General features: G+C 39.8%; 1 long non-coding RNA gene across 1 annotated transcript; it reads left to right on the top strand.

Annotated features, from left to right (window-relative positions):
- Nucleotides 1–1163: 1163 nt before the first annotated feature.
- Nucleotides 1164–16715, top strand: LOC145051575 (uncharacterized). Its single transcript, XR_013683709.1, has 3 exons — nt 1164–1634; nt 1724–1938; nt 16487–16715. It is a non-coding gene; the product is annotated as an uncharacterized LOC145051575 (long non-coding RNA).
- The last annotated feature ends 788 nt before the right edge of the window (nt 16716–17503 follow it).

Below are 17503 nucleotides of genomic sequence, written 5' to 3'. Positions count from 1 at the left end.
ATTCTCTCTTTTGCACTTTAATGTCTCTGTATATTTTGAGTAATTGATTGAACTCCTTGTATCTTTGTTCAGCTTGCTGTTGGCATTTTAATTTCTATATATTTGTTTTCCATTAATAAAACTATTCTAGTGGTCATAATTGGTAAGATCTCTTAAAATCATCGACTGAAATCCTTACGCTATTTATGTACATGAACGTACAACGCTTTAAACGTTAAGACTATATTATGCATCCAAATGGAAATGAGGTTTTCTACAAACTAATATTACTTCTATTGTAAAATGGAATATTTTGATTTATCTCTCAGTTCTAGAACATCAATATATTAGATTTTGGAATTGGATACATCAAGTAACTTGTTTCTTAATGGTTGGAACCAAAGTGGGTATACTGATTAAAGTAAAGATAAAAGTGAAACGTATAGATTCTAAAATAACATATTTAAATGCTAATTATTTGCTAGTTATTTTGTTCTTTAGTTATTATATCACATTTATGTAGTTTATAACTATTTTTTATATATATCCTAAAATATAGGGGCATGATTTATTATATCTTGCCCAGGGCATTGAAAACCAATGGACCGGCCCTGATTACATTTTGCGTCATATTTTTTGGTTTTCATTTTCATTAGTTTAATAATGTTTAAGTTATGTTTATCATCAAAATTCTCGTACTGCTCAAGTTTTTAAGTCATTTCCAGATATTTCGAGTAGAGCGGTACTTTGGAAGCAGCTTGAATGCATATTTGGAGTTTAATGGAGCTAAAATATATGAGAAAGTTGGAACATGGGTTGGATTGCTGAAACAAAAGAGTTCGTCTCCAAATCGCGTGCTTTATGAAAAACACGATCATGTTTTTCACCATCTAATTGTTCTTTACCTTAGCAACTTTTCCAAGCTGTAACGCTCCAATTTATTTTACATTTTATTATTTGAAGAGATGTATAATTATGCGAAGAAGTATATAGATAATATAAATGTTTTAATTATTAATAACATAATTAAATACTTTAATAAAGAAAATAATAACATCAATAATAATCATAATAAATGGAATATATATTTATATCTAGGGACTAAATTGTAATTTTCAGGAGCCTATTTCATAAAGAGAATATGAACTCAGGGTAGATTTCGCCATTATGCCAAACATCAAGGAATACATCTGCCTTTTTTCTAGAACTTGTGTGATACTGCCCTCCCCTTCCGTTTCCAGTTGTGACCTGCATCAGCCCCTCCCGCTATCAACTTATCGTGTCCCGTCCTCCTTAATCCACCATAAGTGTGAGTGTGTGCTAGTGGCTGCGACGAGATGGAGAGAGAGATTTAGAGCGTCGAATTGTCCACCGGAAAGACGAGGAGAGTAAGAAGTTTCGGCTGTCGCCGCCGGAGTTATCGGAATTTCTCCAGAAGACGTTGGAGTAAGGGTGAAACAGCAAAGGATGGAGAAGAATAGCGTAATGAAGGAGCATAATCCAACAATAAGAGATAATCGAGCTGAATCTTTTGTGGATGTTCAGTTATCCCTCCGATAACTGGTCCAGTTGATGGAAAGGTTGAGAGTGATCGAGTACTGAGTAGACCCATCAACTCCGGTGATGATTTGATTTGGTTTTCAGAGATATCTCAGGTGAATTCCACATGCCATTATCCCTTTCATGTTGATTTCCGGTGAAATTTCCAATGTTTGAAATGTCCTAGTCTGTGGTTGCATCTCAGATTCCCGCGACAGAGGTTTCAGCCAAACCATTCCATCAGTGATGGTGAATTATTTGAGCTATCTGGGTTGTGTTTCTAGCAAGAAGGTGTCACAAGCAAAAGAGAGAGAACTCCGGGAAGAAGGCTTTGTCGGAGTGGGCACCACCGGAGTCAAGAAGTTCGCCGGAGAAGATGAGCCACCAGCCACAATGCATCTGATGAACGATTTGGGTGGGGTGAGTTACTCCTTGACCTAATTGACTCTTCATTAATAGTTAGGCTGGTATTTCTTTTGGACTTAAAACTTATGGATCTAAACTAGTGTTTGGGCCCATGATACTTAGGTCAATTGTAGTGTTCAGTTGTTGATTTTTATGGGCCAAACTATATTGGACCTTAGTGCAAGTAAAGCGTAGCCATAATTATTATTAATGGGCTGTGAACTTGACTAATAATTGTTAGGTCTTTCGATTGACAATTTAATAGAATTTTGATAATATAAAAGACAAGAGCGTCGATAGTTAGATTATGTATTTTAAAATTAAATGTTTGGTTGCATGGGAGAATTAGATTAACAGAAAGCCAATATATATATATATATATATATATATATATATATATATATATATATATATATATATATATATATATAGTAAGGTTTGAGCATATAAATCGAGTACTAAGTATGACATAAGTAAGAATTATTATTATGATGTAGGTGTGAAAAGAGCCGGAACCCATCTTAACAAATTCAGAGGTTTTATTATGTGGCGTGTTGCTTTAGGTGAGTCACCTTCCCAGTATGAGTGGGTCGAAGGCACCAATACTGGTCCACTAGTAGTTGTTTATAGTAGAGATGATTGTCTTTATGATAATTGTCTGGTATGTCACTATCCGTAGGGATTTATGTGCTTGTATTCTATGTTATTATGTGGTAGTGGTAGGAGGGGTGAAGTAGGACCCGTAACCGGTTGAAATAAACCCGGGGGGGGGGGGGGGGTAGGTCGGGCACCCAAATATGTCTGACAATATGTTTATGATATGATATTATGTGGTAGTGGTAGTGTAACGACCCAAAAATCAAGGGTAAAAATTTCATTTTTAATATAGCTAAAACATTAATACCATTTATTTCAAACATTTCAAATCATCATTAAGTAAAACATTTATCAGAGTTCATCCCAAAATCATTCATTACGGAAATCATAGGTGTGTGCACTGCGATCAATCCGAGCTCTTCATTTCCAAATCGATGATACCTGAAACCGAAACTGTAAACCGTAAGCACAAAACTTAATGAGTCTCCCGGAGCATACCCCACACACAATCCACATAACGCATACCATGTTAGCTATAAAAGCTACATATATCACATATGCCATGCATACAAACATATGGGTTGCCATGGAAACCTTCAAAGGTCTTACACCATGTGCCATGGGAACCCCCACATGGTCACAAACCACTGCCACGGGAACCCCTCGGGGTCTCTACTACTAAATACAAATCATGCAAAATAAACATACTGGGATGCCATGGAAACCTTCCAGGGTCTTATACCATGTTCCATAGGAAACCCCACATGGTCACAATCCACTGCCATGAGAACCTCCCGGGGTCTTCCATGTAAGAATCACAAAGACAACTAACATATCAAATACCACACAATCAACTAGCATACTACATACAATTAAGTGCCATGGGAACCCCCACATGATCACATACATAATACATAATGTATCGATAACACATTCACAATAATCATCACAACTAAATAAATGGGTCGACCTTGGTGCCTTAGACCAATTGGTATGGTGAAAAGACTCACCTCGCACTGCTGAACTTCCCGCATGAATTCCTTAGCTGCTGCCCCGCCAGCTTCCTGAGCTGTCACTACCAATCAATATACCAAATTAGCAATTGGGTCCCATACCATACTCCTTAATCCATGCATGAGTTAAAATGACCATTTTACCCCTGGCCCAGTATGATCCAAAACTAAGGCCCAAACCCAAAACAAAAGCCCAACATTATAATGTCTATAAAACCATCAATGGCCTAATTTTCCAAATTGGACCCTAACCTTTCTAATGGACCTTATATTAAAGCCCAACATTCTCCTTAGTCAATAATCTTGACCCACGAAGGCCCATAACAACCTAATCCAAGAATTGGCCCAAACCGAGGCCCATAATGCGAAGTCCATTTCTATATTGGGCTATAAGGCCCAATAGGCCCAACTATTCCATTATTGGCCAAAAGATACATTCAGGCCCACAATCATTAGGGCCTAAAGGTCCCAAGTCCACAAAGGCCCAAGTCTTCCTGAGAGCGTACGCCCAGCGTACCTCTTCTATACGCTTAGCGTACTGGGCAAAAGGGTTGTACACGCAACATACTACATTGTACGCCCAACGTACAAACGGCTGATGCACAAAATCCATTATGTGCTTAATGCTTCAAACCAAGGGACCAAATTACAGATATGAGCTCTACCTAAGGTCTTAATCCATAAAGTCACTGACTTGGTGACTTTGCATGCCCTAAAAAAACTCAAACTCCAAAAATGTCATTCTTCTTTCGTAAAAGGGACCCTAACTCATGCATGAACCCATTAAGACCTTCAAGATGGCAACTTTCTACCTTAGGGACTCATTTAACATTGAGAGTGGCAACTCTAAGCCTAGGAATCATATTTGAACCACAAAGCTCCATCCTTGGGACCAAAATGGTCTAAAAACCCATCATAATAGATCTAAGCATTCAAGGGGCAAGTTTAAGACTTTATACCTCAAGATGATTTGAAATGAAGCAACAATCTCGAATCTATAGCTTCTCCTTTGAACCACCACCTAGGGTCGGCCTTATATTCAAATAAATAAATTTGGGCTTAGGCCCCCACTTTTAAGGGGCCCAATTTAACCCAAATTCCAAGTCTATATTCCACAAAAAATTGATGGATCGATGCAGCCTCAAAAGTCAAAACACAAAATTATGTCTTCATTCAAGCGATTAACAAGTAGCGACATCGACGATTAAACTTCTGTCTCGTGTCTTCTTCTTCTCCATTCTTGTACTCTGAAATCCAAATAACGATTCTAGGATTCTTCTTCTTTATTCTACGATTCTTCTTCTCTGCATTCTATTCTTTTTGTTATCGTTCATTGTCGGCTTCTTCCTTCTCCATTGAAGGCTGTTACAACACTGTTACAACACACTAAGACGCAAAAACGGTAATATATGTGCAATTTTTTTCACTTTCGGTTCTTATTTTCCCATTAAAGGCTCTCAAAAATGATCAATGATGTTATATGATATTCTGATTTAGTGATAATCTAATTAGGGTTAATACTTTTCGGTTTTTATTTTTTTAGTTTTCTACTTTTTTATTTCATTGTTAATTGCTTACAACATATTACAAATATACAATAGTTGGAAGGAATTTGTTTTTAGTTTTTCGATTTGAGTTTTCCATTATCATAGATGTGATATAATTCTAAATTCTTAATCTATATTTTATATACTTATAATTATTGTCTTGGTCATTGTTTATTGTTATTATTAATCAAATAATTAATCATCATGTCAAAAAGAAAATACGAATCAAGGGCTTCAAAAAGGAAAATTAATTTTATGTCTTAAATATATTCACAAAAAATATATACATAATTTTTTTTAACTCCACTGTTTATAGACTTTTTAGTTTATTATTATCGGTCCCAAGCCCATAAATAAGAGGAGGGTTTAATTTATAAAGTTAAGTATAGTTCTGCCAAAGGGCCCCAAATTTTTGGCCGATTAAAGCCCTCAAATTGGTTGAGCCGCCCCTGCCACCACCTTGCTTTGCTCTTCACGTGCTTGGAAAATGGATTCACAACACCATAATGCTCTCTAATGGCCTCCAAAGCTCCAAGAACATTCATGGGAGGATTATGGTTTCGTGGTGGATGTCTAAGGATGAAATGGAGGCTAACCAATGAGGCATATTATTCCTTTTATAGTGGCATAACTCTAAAATTAGGGTTTAGAAACTCTGAGCGTACGTTGGGTGTACTTTTCGTACGCTCGGCGTACGCCTCTAACACCCGCGTCCACTTTACACCCCTACGTTGGGCGTACTTCCACGCCTACCACCTTGCATGCATGGTACCTTTTTGCCACTTTTCTCCATTAGGGACCAATATTGCCAATAACTTCAAAGTGCTATAACATCTTCGTCCCAAGCCCGTTTCCGACGAACTTTATATCCACGAAAAGGTGGCGAGAAGCCCTACGCTCCTAGCTACACCCTCAAGCCAAAAAACCTTCTGAATAGTACCCGAGACCCATAAAAGACCGAATCATTCGATTACACTTATGCCCTTGTCCTCCAAAGACACAATCGAACACTTTTAAAACCGGGTGTTACAATTCTCCCCCACTTAAATTAGATTTTGTCCTCGAAATCATGCATCACCATCCCCGACATATCAAACAACCTGATCACATCTGCTCCATTTGAAATCTGAAGTTTCGAGATGGTCTGTCTCCCTAACAGACTGCTCACATCGAATAATCATAGAACTGATTCCACAAGAGAACCAGCCTAAATAGAATACTTTCCACCCGCAATACTTTGAGGCTACCAGAAGGACAAAATCACCGGTCAACTGCGGCTACCGAATAACAATCAATTCCACACACAGACCCCAGATCGTTGTAGTCGCTCCAACTCCTCTTGTCGCCCCATAGCTGCTTTCCTGACGGACAACCGGGGACCTCCCTGGTCCCAACTTGTCTGCTAACTGTCCGGAACACTGGACACCTACCCGATTGCTGAGCCAAAAACACACGCGGCAGTTCCCTGCGACCTTCGAAGGACACCTCGACTAACCACAACTGTCGTATCTCCTTTAATCCATTTGATTCATCCGACCGTAATAGGCTGACAACCTGTCGCCACTGAATCCGTCGCAAAAAGGTGAATACTACCAGAATAGCTGTAGTCTTACGTCATACCCGGTCTCCTTCGACCTACCGTTTCTTGACTCCGACATGTCGTGGCTCTATTACAGATAGAGCCACCCGAGACACATCACAATGGCTTAAACTACCATCAAACCAACCCGTTCATCATCCTGGAATTCTGCCCTTGATGCCCTTGGCATAAAGATGCCACGCATCCCATCTCACTGAAACAAAATCCTGCACGAATTCCGATTCGGGTTCTTATCCAAATCCGAATTATTATTCCGCTCTTATCTAGAGATCGTCGAATCGGCATTTTCATAATGCACCACGGCTTCTCGTCATCCTTTACTCGACCGATTAATAAATACCCTTAGCCGATTCCTTGAGACTACCAGTCTCGCACCCGATCCAACCACCAGGTTCTCATGAGATCCAATATCAGGGCTACCCATCCGTAGCCCTACTAAGACATACACTACTCATCCACATGATCCTGTATCTCAAGATCCAACCCTTGACTCAATAGTCTCTACTGGTTCCAACCTGAATTCCCATAATCGTCCGGCTCACCCCTGGATAACTGATCGATCAATCACCCCTGGTTCAGATCCTAACTAAGTTGTGGCTGCCCCACAACCCTGCGAACTAACCTGCCCTAGTACAAATCACCTGAAAGAATCCGTGAACGCTACGGCACCCCCGCAGTCTTACAACACTCTCTACTGCTAGTGAATGCTACGACACCCCCGCAATCTTACAACACTATGCCCTAATTGGCCATTATTGAATGTTACAGCTCCCCCGTAGTCTTACATCACTTTCACCGCAACTGAAAATTAGTGAATGCTACGACTCCCCCATAGTTTTACAACACCTTCACCCTTGCTTCTGTCCTGGATACCTGGACGGTTCTCCCCCAATTAGATTCAACTAAGTTCGCTCGGCACACGAAAATTGAAGGATTCCTAATCCTCATTACGTTCCAATGTTCACCTTGCTGACGGCCGGTGCTTACCAAAGCTAGCACACCAAAAATATCCTTGTCCAAACAACACACTTCCTGAAATCTAGCTAACACTTCTTGTATCCCAACAACATCAACGACTTCAAACGCTTAAAAGCGCTATCACACTCAGATCTCGGAGTCCAACGAACGGATAGTCTAATCAAAACCTCAGCGACAACTCTCTCTTCCCTTGGCAATCTCGATGGCTCTTCCAAACATAAATACTAAGGCTACTGAAAACTAGTCATAACTCCCTCGTTCAAGCCATTGAACCAACCCCGAAAATGACTGGAGCAGGTGCACTTACTGCTCCTCCCTGATCGTCAGACAGTCGACCTCCTCGTCGTCTACCTAAACACAACAAAAATATAACGGGCTTGCCCCCTATGGGAAATCCCTGAAAACGTGACCAAACCTGCTACACTCGCAGCACCCCTGATCACTGAACAAATTCCGACAACAACTCGGAGCAATCACGGTGCACGCGAAATCCGCTTCGCGAGATACATCCGTGTGAAGATCTCTCAAAGATTCCTCGACATGCTGAATGACATCTGACAACCCTTGCTAACCCAGCCAATAGTAGAAAACCGACCTGAGATCCAACTTATCACAATTCCCAAGCGATACAAATACCCGATATCCACCGGAAATGGCTGAAGATAACATATCCGCAAACATCTGAAGGAATCCTGACCACCACCTCCTTTGATACCTCGACCATCCTGAGAACATGATGTAACACCTCATTCCGATCCCAATGACAATCCAAACCCTTGGAATGAAACTTCGTCGCCTAGTTTCTGCAAGCGTTGCATTGGATCCGACCCTGCTGGCCTCTCAAAAGCTGATCCAAACTCTTGGGTCTCCGCCCGAGACCCTCCAATAAATTCACCTGACCTGAGCCTGTCTCATTGAGGTGCTCCTAATCAATCTTCCGTCCTCGGCTTTGAGATCCATATCATCCATGGTCTCACACCTTGACACACTCACCAGCTCAAACGCTAATGGCTGAACTACAGTAGCTGTGCTCTAAACTGACTATAAACTATTCCCAAGACATAGTTTCAAATCCCAAAGCGCAATAAATCGCACAATCAACCCTTGCCGCCTGATACAAGAGATCCAAGGTGAACTCAAAATCTTGACAGTCCTTCCGCTAACTGGCTCACCACCGGAGCCGGGTCCAAAACCCTGGTCCCATCCATACATGCTCGTCCTCATTCTGCAAAACAATTATTCCCATGATCAAGGCATAACCATGAATTCTCCTTCCCATAAGTTTCTCAGATTCTCCAAGACTCTCACCGATTCGAGTATGGATCCTATGCTTTCAGTAGTACGGGCCCAATACTACCTTCCACACCTATCCATACTTTCCTCAACAATCCTCCCGAGTCCTCTAAGTCGCTTACTCCACCGGTATACTAAATGTTTTCTAAACAACAATACTTTCCTCAACAATCCTCCCGAATCCGATAAGTTGCTTACTCCACCGGTATACTAAATGTTTGCTAAACAACAAGACGATCTCTACCGTAGCACCTCCTAGGCTCCCCCTAGGTTCCCAACTTCACCGAATCGCCCCACTAATCTCATTGGAGCATATCCTAGGCTTTCCTAGGTTCCCAACCTCGCTCTGCCATCAGCTGTTGAAGAACTCCCCGTGATGCCAACCATCCACCTCATGGATATCATCATATCCACTTAGTGGCTGACTCCCATCATTAAGAGTTCTATAAAGCACAAAGCAAACAGCATTCGTGCAGTAGCACTCTGATCCAAAGAACTATCATAAAGCATTCGACCCACATACCACAACCCATGTTGTCCACATCCATCAATCCTCACTGTTGGCTGCCTTATGCATGGAAATTATACACAGAACAAGATCTAATAGACTGTCGAATAGTAGACTCTACCCTAAGAACACAAGAAATAAGGTCAAATCAGCTATTCTAAGGCTATAAGATCCTAACCGTATATAATTTTCAAAACATACACATTACAGTTACAAATGCCGATTATCATTCTCATTCCAGCATGACATCTAATATCCTCATGGCTACAAGCACCACATATCAGGCCAACCTATTGCTGACTACTCGACACTAACATGCAAGTCTACCAGCTCATGCAACATATACAAGCATCTCCCCAAGCCCTAACTAGCCTGTGATTCATAGATTCATAATCAAATCATAACAAATAACAAATATGGGTATTCTTGGGAAACTTACTTGAGCTCGGTTGATTGCATGCACCACACCCTTTCTTGTCTTAGAAAACCTTTTCCTTGAAAACATTTTCTTTTGAATTTTTTTGAAAACTTTATAGATCCTCAGTTTGAGTTCAGACACACCCGAAGGTATCCCCGAATCCCTCAAACTAAGGCTCTGATACCAACTTGTAACGACCCAAAAATCAAGGGTAAAAATTTCATTTTTAATATTGCTAAAACATTGATACCATTTATTTCAAACATTTCAAATCATCATTAAGTAAAACATTTATCAGAGTTCATCCTAAAATCATTCATTGCGGAAATCCTAGGTGTGTGTACTGTCACACCCTAAAACCTAGAACGGCGGAATACTTTCTGGGGTGGAGGACGTCATGTACAGTATCATAACAATGCATAATAGTAAAAACAAGCAACAACATCCATTGCATGAATATAGTAATTGTAATACAAGCGTGTTCTGTACAGTTTGTTAGAAACCAAAAAAAAGTATAATAAAAAATAAAGAGGAGTCTTGTATGCGCTCCATCTTCTCAAAAACAACATCTGTACCTGTCTATTGCCGACCTGAGAATACAAGTTATTTTGAAAACGAGTATCAGCATAAAGCTGGCGAGTTCATAAGATTTTAGTGTCATTGCTTGTATAAAAGTGTTTACAATCGTGTAACATGAAAGTTGTTATCAAGTTTGAAAATGGCCAACCTATTGCTGACTACTCGGCACTAACATGCAAGTCTACCAGCTCATGCAACATATACAAGCATCTCCCCAAGCCCTAACTAGCCTGTGATTCATAGATTCATAATCAAATCATAACAGATAACAAATATGGGTATTCTTGGGAAACTTACTTGAGCTCGGTTGATTGCATGCACCACACCCTTTCTTGTCTTAGAAAACCTTTTCCTTGAAAACATTTTCTTTTGAATTTTTTTGAAAACTTTATAGATCCTCAGTTTGAGTTCAGACACACCCGAAGGTATCCCCGAATCCCTCAAACTAAGGCTCTGATACCAACTTGTAACGACCCAAAAATCAAGGATAAAAATTTCATTTTTAATATTGCTAAAACATTGATACCATTTATTTCAAACATTTCAAATCATTATTAAGTAAAACATTTATCAGAGTTCATCCTAAAATCATTCATTGCGGAAATCCTAGGTGTGTGTACTGTCACACCCTAAAACCTAGAACGGCGGAATACTTTCTGGGGTGGAGGACGTCATGTACAGTATCATAACAATGCATAATAGTAAAAACAAGCAACAACATCCATTGCATGAATATAGTAATTGTAATACAAGCGTGTTCTGTACAGTTTGTTAGACACCAAAAAAAAGTATAATAAAAAATAAAGAGGAGTCTTGTATGCGCTCCATCTTCTCAAAACAGCATCTGTACCTGTCTATTGCCGACCTGAAAATACAAGTTATTTTGAAAACGAGTATCAGCATAAAGCTGGCGAGTTCATAAGATTTTAGTGTCATGGCTTGTATAAAAGTGTTTACAATCGTGTAACATGAAAGTTGTTATCAAGTTTGAAAATAGTGTGAATCTCTAGAAAATCCTATATTTTCTACTAAATGTAATCTTCTGCCAAGACTCAGTTACTTGTAGGTTTGATCCTTTGAGTATGTAAAAGTTTTCCCCATTAGACTCTTCATTATTATAAAAATGTATTTTGGACTTCGTTTGAACAAAGTAAATGGGAAAATAATGTATTATTCCAGCAGTGTTACTGCCGACTGGATAGTAATTAACCGCAGACTCTAGGTAGCGATATGTATTTAATACACTTCAGAGAGTCTACTTTACCCTTAATTCATAATTTGTTAATTTAGGGTTCCGAATGTGAATCTGTATGTAACCAGGCGGATAGGCGATTGAATGTATCATGACCCTCCAGGTCATACATAGTATGATAACATGTTATCATCCCTGGGCCTAGTCGGCTCGGACGGTAGCTAGCAGTCGGGATGTGTGAGTGTCCGCCCTGTATAGATCTATACACGTAGAACCCGCTCTCCCTCCAGGAGACTAAGGTTACACGGTGAGGGCGTAGTAAAGTGCCGTATTGAGAGATAGTGTCTCACATTCTGTTTTAGTTCTCTTGTATTAGTGTATAGTGTGCTTCTCGGTATAATGTAATTCGTGTTCTTCTGTATAGCATTTAGTATTCTTCCTGTATAGTACTTAACATGTAGTGACTCATAATAGCACTAACTGTGGTAAGTATCATAGTAATGGTAGCGAGGAGTGGTAAACCTTAACTATACCTATTATAGTTATCTGGCATGTTGCAGTCATTCTTGGATACTCATAAGTATTGAACTGAGTGAAGGCATTCATATCCAACACAAATACATAATATATAACTAAGAATTCAACAACAGTCGGACAGATAACAATATACCCTAAGACCCCAATCAAACAAGAACATGTAATAAGGCGAGCTATCAGTCCTAAGTCCTTCAAGTCTTACTTATATAAGTATATTGGTGCGGATATAGTTTAAAAGAGTTTGAAAATAGTTTTTATAACAAATTAACATGAAAATGAGTTTGATAAACATTGAAAGCAGTTTTTGAAGGCAAAACGGTTAAAAGTATAGAAATCCTTTTTTATTGTAAGTTACAAATCACATGTGATTGATACTATAACTTGTTGTATTCAACTTGTATTCCTCCCCCCATAAAAACTTTTAAAAACATTTGAAAGGTTAATTAAGGGGTATGAACTCACCTGCAGCGAGTGGATCGAATGGAAGTGTCGGTTGAGTGCTTGGGGTCAAGTGAAGACTTGAACACACTTAATGACCCTAATAACATATGCATACATATGTTTACATATAATTAGTGATTAAAACACTAATTAAACACGTATAGACGTCCTAATGCGAAGAAAAACGCTTTGGTCAAGTGCTAGGAGGCTATTGGGTTGAAATGAAGGAATGTAAGGCCTCACTATGGAGTTTACTCCTCAAATACTCACCCTAGGTGAGTTTACGGTTGAGGGACCAATTCCCCATGAGTTTATGGCCGTAAACTCATGGGAGGAGTGTATTTGTGTGCTTTAAGGTCTCTTGCATCACTAAGAAGGGTTCTAAGATCACATCCAAGGCTTGTGAAGTGATTAGGGTCGAAAAGGGGTACTCCCTTGGAGTTTGCGGTCCTTGGACCACTCCTTGGGAGTTCACGGTCATAAACACTAGGGTTTACGGCCGTAAACCCTTGGGCACAACATTTCCTTTGTATTTTGTGGTCCTAGGCTCATTCATACAAGTTTCTAGTCCATTAAACATGCTAAGGAAGGAGTTAGGGACACCAAAACACCCTTTTATGGTGTTTATGGTTTTGGTGTTTACGGTTCATGAATGTTCATGGACTGTAAACTCATGTTTACTCCCCTAAAGGCACGATTTTGGGTTTCTACTTTCATTCATGCAAGTTTCTAAGTCAAAGATGAGCATTATAAGGGTTTTGGAGGGATTTTAGGGCTTCAAAAACCCCCTTAAGGGAGTTCACGGTTTTGGGAGGTGTTCCCAAACCGTAAACTCTAGTTTTCGAGGTATGTGAGTGATTAAATCCTGAATTTGCATGGATACAAAGCTAAACAACGAGCTAGGAAGGATTACTTACAATTTTGGAGCTTGAATGAGGTGTTTCTTGGCTAAACCCACTTGTAGAGAGAGAGAGAGAGACTAGAGAGAGAAAGCTTCTAGGAGTGAGAAAAGGTTCAAGTGAAAGCCACTCAACCCTTATATATGGCTTGAGTTGGCGACCAGGTGGGGATCCACCCCATACTGACGTTAAACGGAATTTAAAATTTTACCCGATTAAATGGTCGTAACCCGGCTTAGTCGTAAACTAAAATTTTTCCCAAATTATTTTGAGGGTATTACACGTGTTTTTATTTATTTCATTTCGACACTAAAAATAAAAATAAAATAAAACATTAATTGATTTGTCTAACCCAAATGTTAACGGAAATTTTAATAACAATAATAATAAAAAAATATTCTATTAACGGAAATGGGTTACAACGACGGAGTAAATTTCAGGTTGTCACATGTACTGCTCAATCTGAGCTCTTAATTTCCAAATCGATGATACCTGAAACCGAAACTGCAACCTGTAAGCACAAAGCTTAGTGAGTACCCCAGAGCATACCCCACACACAATCCACAGAACACATACCATATTAGTTATAAAAGCTACATATATCACATAATCCATGCATACAAACATATGGGTTGCCATGGAAACCCTCCAAGGTCTTACACCATGTGCCATGGGAACCCCCACATGGTCACAAACTACTGCCACGGGAACCCCCTGAGGTCTCTACTACCAAATACAAATCATGCAAAATAAACGTACTGGGATGCCATGGAAACTTTCCAGGGTCTTATACCATGTTCCATGGGAACCCCCACATGGTCACAATCCACTGCCACGGGAACCTCACGGGGTCTTCCATGCAAGCGTCACAAAGACAACTAACATATCAAATACTACACAATCAACTAGCATACCACATACAATTAATTGCCATGGGAACCCCCACATGGTCACATACATAATACATAATGTATCGATAGCACATCCATAATAATCATCACGACTAAATAATGGGCCGGCCTTGGTGCCATAGACCCATTGATATGGTGAAAAGACTCACCTCGCACTGTGGAAGCTTCCCGCATGAATTCCTTAGCTGCTGCCCCGCCAGCTTCCCGAGCTGTCACTACCAATCAATATACCAAATTAGCAATTGGGTCCCATACCATAATCCTTAATCCATGCATGGGGTAAAATGACCATTTTACCCCTGGACCAGTATGATCCAAAACTAAGGCCCAAACACAAAACAAAAGCCCAACATTATAATGTCCATAAAACCATCAATGGCCAAATTTTCCAAATTTGGCCCAGAACTTTCTAATGGACCTTATACTAAAGCCCAATATTCTCCTTAGTCAATAATCCTGACCCACGAAGGCCCACAACAACCTAATCCAAGAATTGGCCCAAACCGAGGCCTATAATGCGAAGTCCATTTCTATATTGGGACACAAGGCCCAATAGGCCCAACTATTCCATTATTGGCCTAAAGATACATTCAGGCCTAACTATCAGCAAACCCAGTCTCACAATCATTAGGGCCTAAAGGTCCAAAGTCCACAAAGGCCCAAGTCTTCTTGAGAGCGTACCCCCAACGTACCTCTTCTGTACGCTTAGCGTACTGGGCAAAAGGGTTGTACGCGCAACATACTACATTGTACGCCCAACGTACAAACGGCCGATGCACAAAATCCATTAAGTGCTTAATGCTTCAAACCAAGGAACCAAATTACAGATCTAAGCTCTACCTAAGGTCTTAATCCATAAAGTCACTGACTTGGTGACTTTGCATGCCGCAAACAAACCCAAACTCCAAAAAGGGCATTCTTCTTTCATAAAAGGGACCCTAAATCATGCATGAACCCATTAAGACCTTCAAGATGGCAACTTTCTGCCTTAGGGACTCATTTAACATTAAGAGTGGCAACTCTGAGCCTAGGAATTAGATTTGAACCACAAAGCTCCATCCTTAGGACCAAAAAGGCCCAAAAACCCATCATAATAGATTTAAGCATTCAAGGGGCAAGTTTAAGACTTTATACCTCAAGATGATTTGATATGAAGCAACAATCTCGGATCTACAACTTATCCCATGAACCACCACCTTGCTTTGCTCTTCACTTGCTTGGAAAATGGATTCACAACACCATAATGCTCTCTAATGGCCTCCAAAGCTCCAAGAACACTCATGGGAGGATTAGGGTTTCGCGGTGGCTGTCTAAAGATGAAATGGAGGCTAACCAATGAGGGATATTATTCCTGTTTTAGTGGCATAGCCCTAAAATTAGGGTTTAAAAACTCTGAGCGTACGTTGGGCGTACGCCTCCAACACTCGCATCCACTTTACACCCCTACACTGGGCGTACTTCTCGTACGATGGGAGTACTTCCACGCCTACCACCTTGCATGCATGGTACCTTCTTGCCACTTTTCTCCGCTAGGGACCAATATTGCCAATAACTTCAAAGTGCTATAACGTCTTCGTCCCAAGCCCATTTCCGACGAACTTTATATCCACGAAAAGGTGGCGAGAAGCCCTACGCTCCTAGCTACACCCTCAAGCCTAAAAACTTTTTGAATAGAACCTGGGACCCATAAAAGACTAAATCATCAGATTATGCTTTTTCCCTTTTCCTCCGAAGACACAATCGAACACTTTCAAAACCGGGTGTTACAGGTAGGGGGCAAACTGGACCCCGTAACCGGTTGAAATAAACCAGAGGGTAGGCCGGACACCCAGATATGCCTGACATGGGTAGGTTGGGTACCCATGTATGCCTGACAGGGGTAGGTCGGACACCCCGATATGTCTGACATGGGTAGGTTGAGCACCCAGGTATGCTCAACAGGGTAGGTTGGGCACCCAGATATGCCTGACAATATGTTTATTGTATGGTATGTGGTATGATGGGGGAGCTCACTAAGCTTCGTGCTTATGGTTTTCATTTTTGGTTTCAGGTACTTCTTCTTCAAAAGGAAAGGAGTCGGCATGATCGCAACGCATCAGACTATGGTTTTCCGCATTATGAGATATTTGGGAGTTGTACTCTTATATTACCTTTCTATGACATGTTTTGGGTTATTTGAAATACTGGTTTTTGAATTTGAAATGAGTTGGCACTATTGATGTTTCATACTACTGCTTTGTATAATCACTTATTGAAAAATGAAATTTTTGGCTCTAAATTTCGGGATGTTACACAAGCCAAAGTTAATTTTCTAATCACTTGAAGCATAAATGCGATTGTGTTTTTGCTAAACAACGATCATGTTTTTTGTGAACATGCCCGAAGCAACATTGTAGTTCATTAAATGCAAAAAATGGAAATTTTTGGGACTTCAGATAAAAAATGTGACTGTGTTTTTTCAAAAGCATGATCATGTTTTTCACTTTTTTCGCATTTTTTGTTGTTGGATCATATATAAATACTCCTTATCTGATCAGTTAAAATCCTAGACGTTCCCAGACATAGAAAAACCCTTTCAAACGACTTTTTAGGGCGATTTCTGCACTTTTACATAGATTATGGAGATCTGAAGGTCGTGAATCATCTCTTTTATTTAGTTTAGTAAGATTGAGCTATTTAACGTCTCTTTTTATTATTATAGACCCATTTTTAGCCATTTCTGGCTAAACCCTAGATTTAAGTTCTGCAAGATCAGTACTTTTCATGTACTCAATCATTAGACCTGGTTTTTGTTTTGTGATTTTATCTTGATATTTTAGTTTTGATCTGAATGAATGTTTGATTTTAGTTCTTTTTAGCCTGATCACCTAATTTAGGATTGAATCAATCTAGTTAATTAATTGTTGAAATCCGTAATTTTTTTGATAAACTGGTTATAAGTAACAAATATTAGATTGGTTCCGTGTTGAGATTTAATTATGATATAAACCGAAATTTCATATTTTTACGCTTCCGAGCTTGTGAGAAATGTTGAATTATGCTGGGAATTTACACAAATCATAATGCT

Source organism: Lactuca serriola, chromosome 5, assembly GCF_051521515.1.
Source record: "Lactuca serriola cultivar US96UC23 chromosome 5, Lser_US96UC23_V15, whole genome shotgun sequence".
Lineage (NCBI taxonomy): Eukaryota > Viridiplantae > Streptophyta > Magnoliopsida > Asterales > Asteraceae > Lactuca > Lactuca serriola.
Note: the sequence above shows the minus strand (reverse complement) of the source record. Positions and strands in the feature narration are given on the sequence as shown.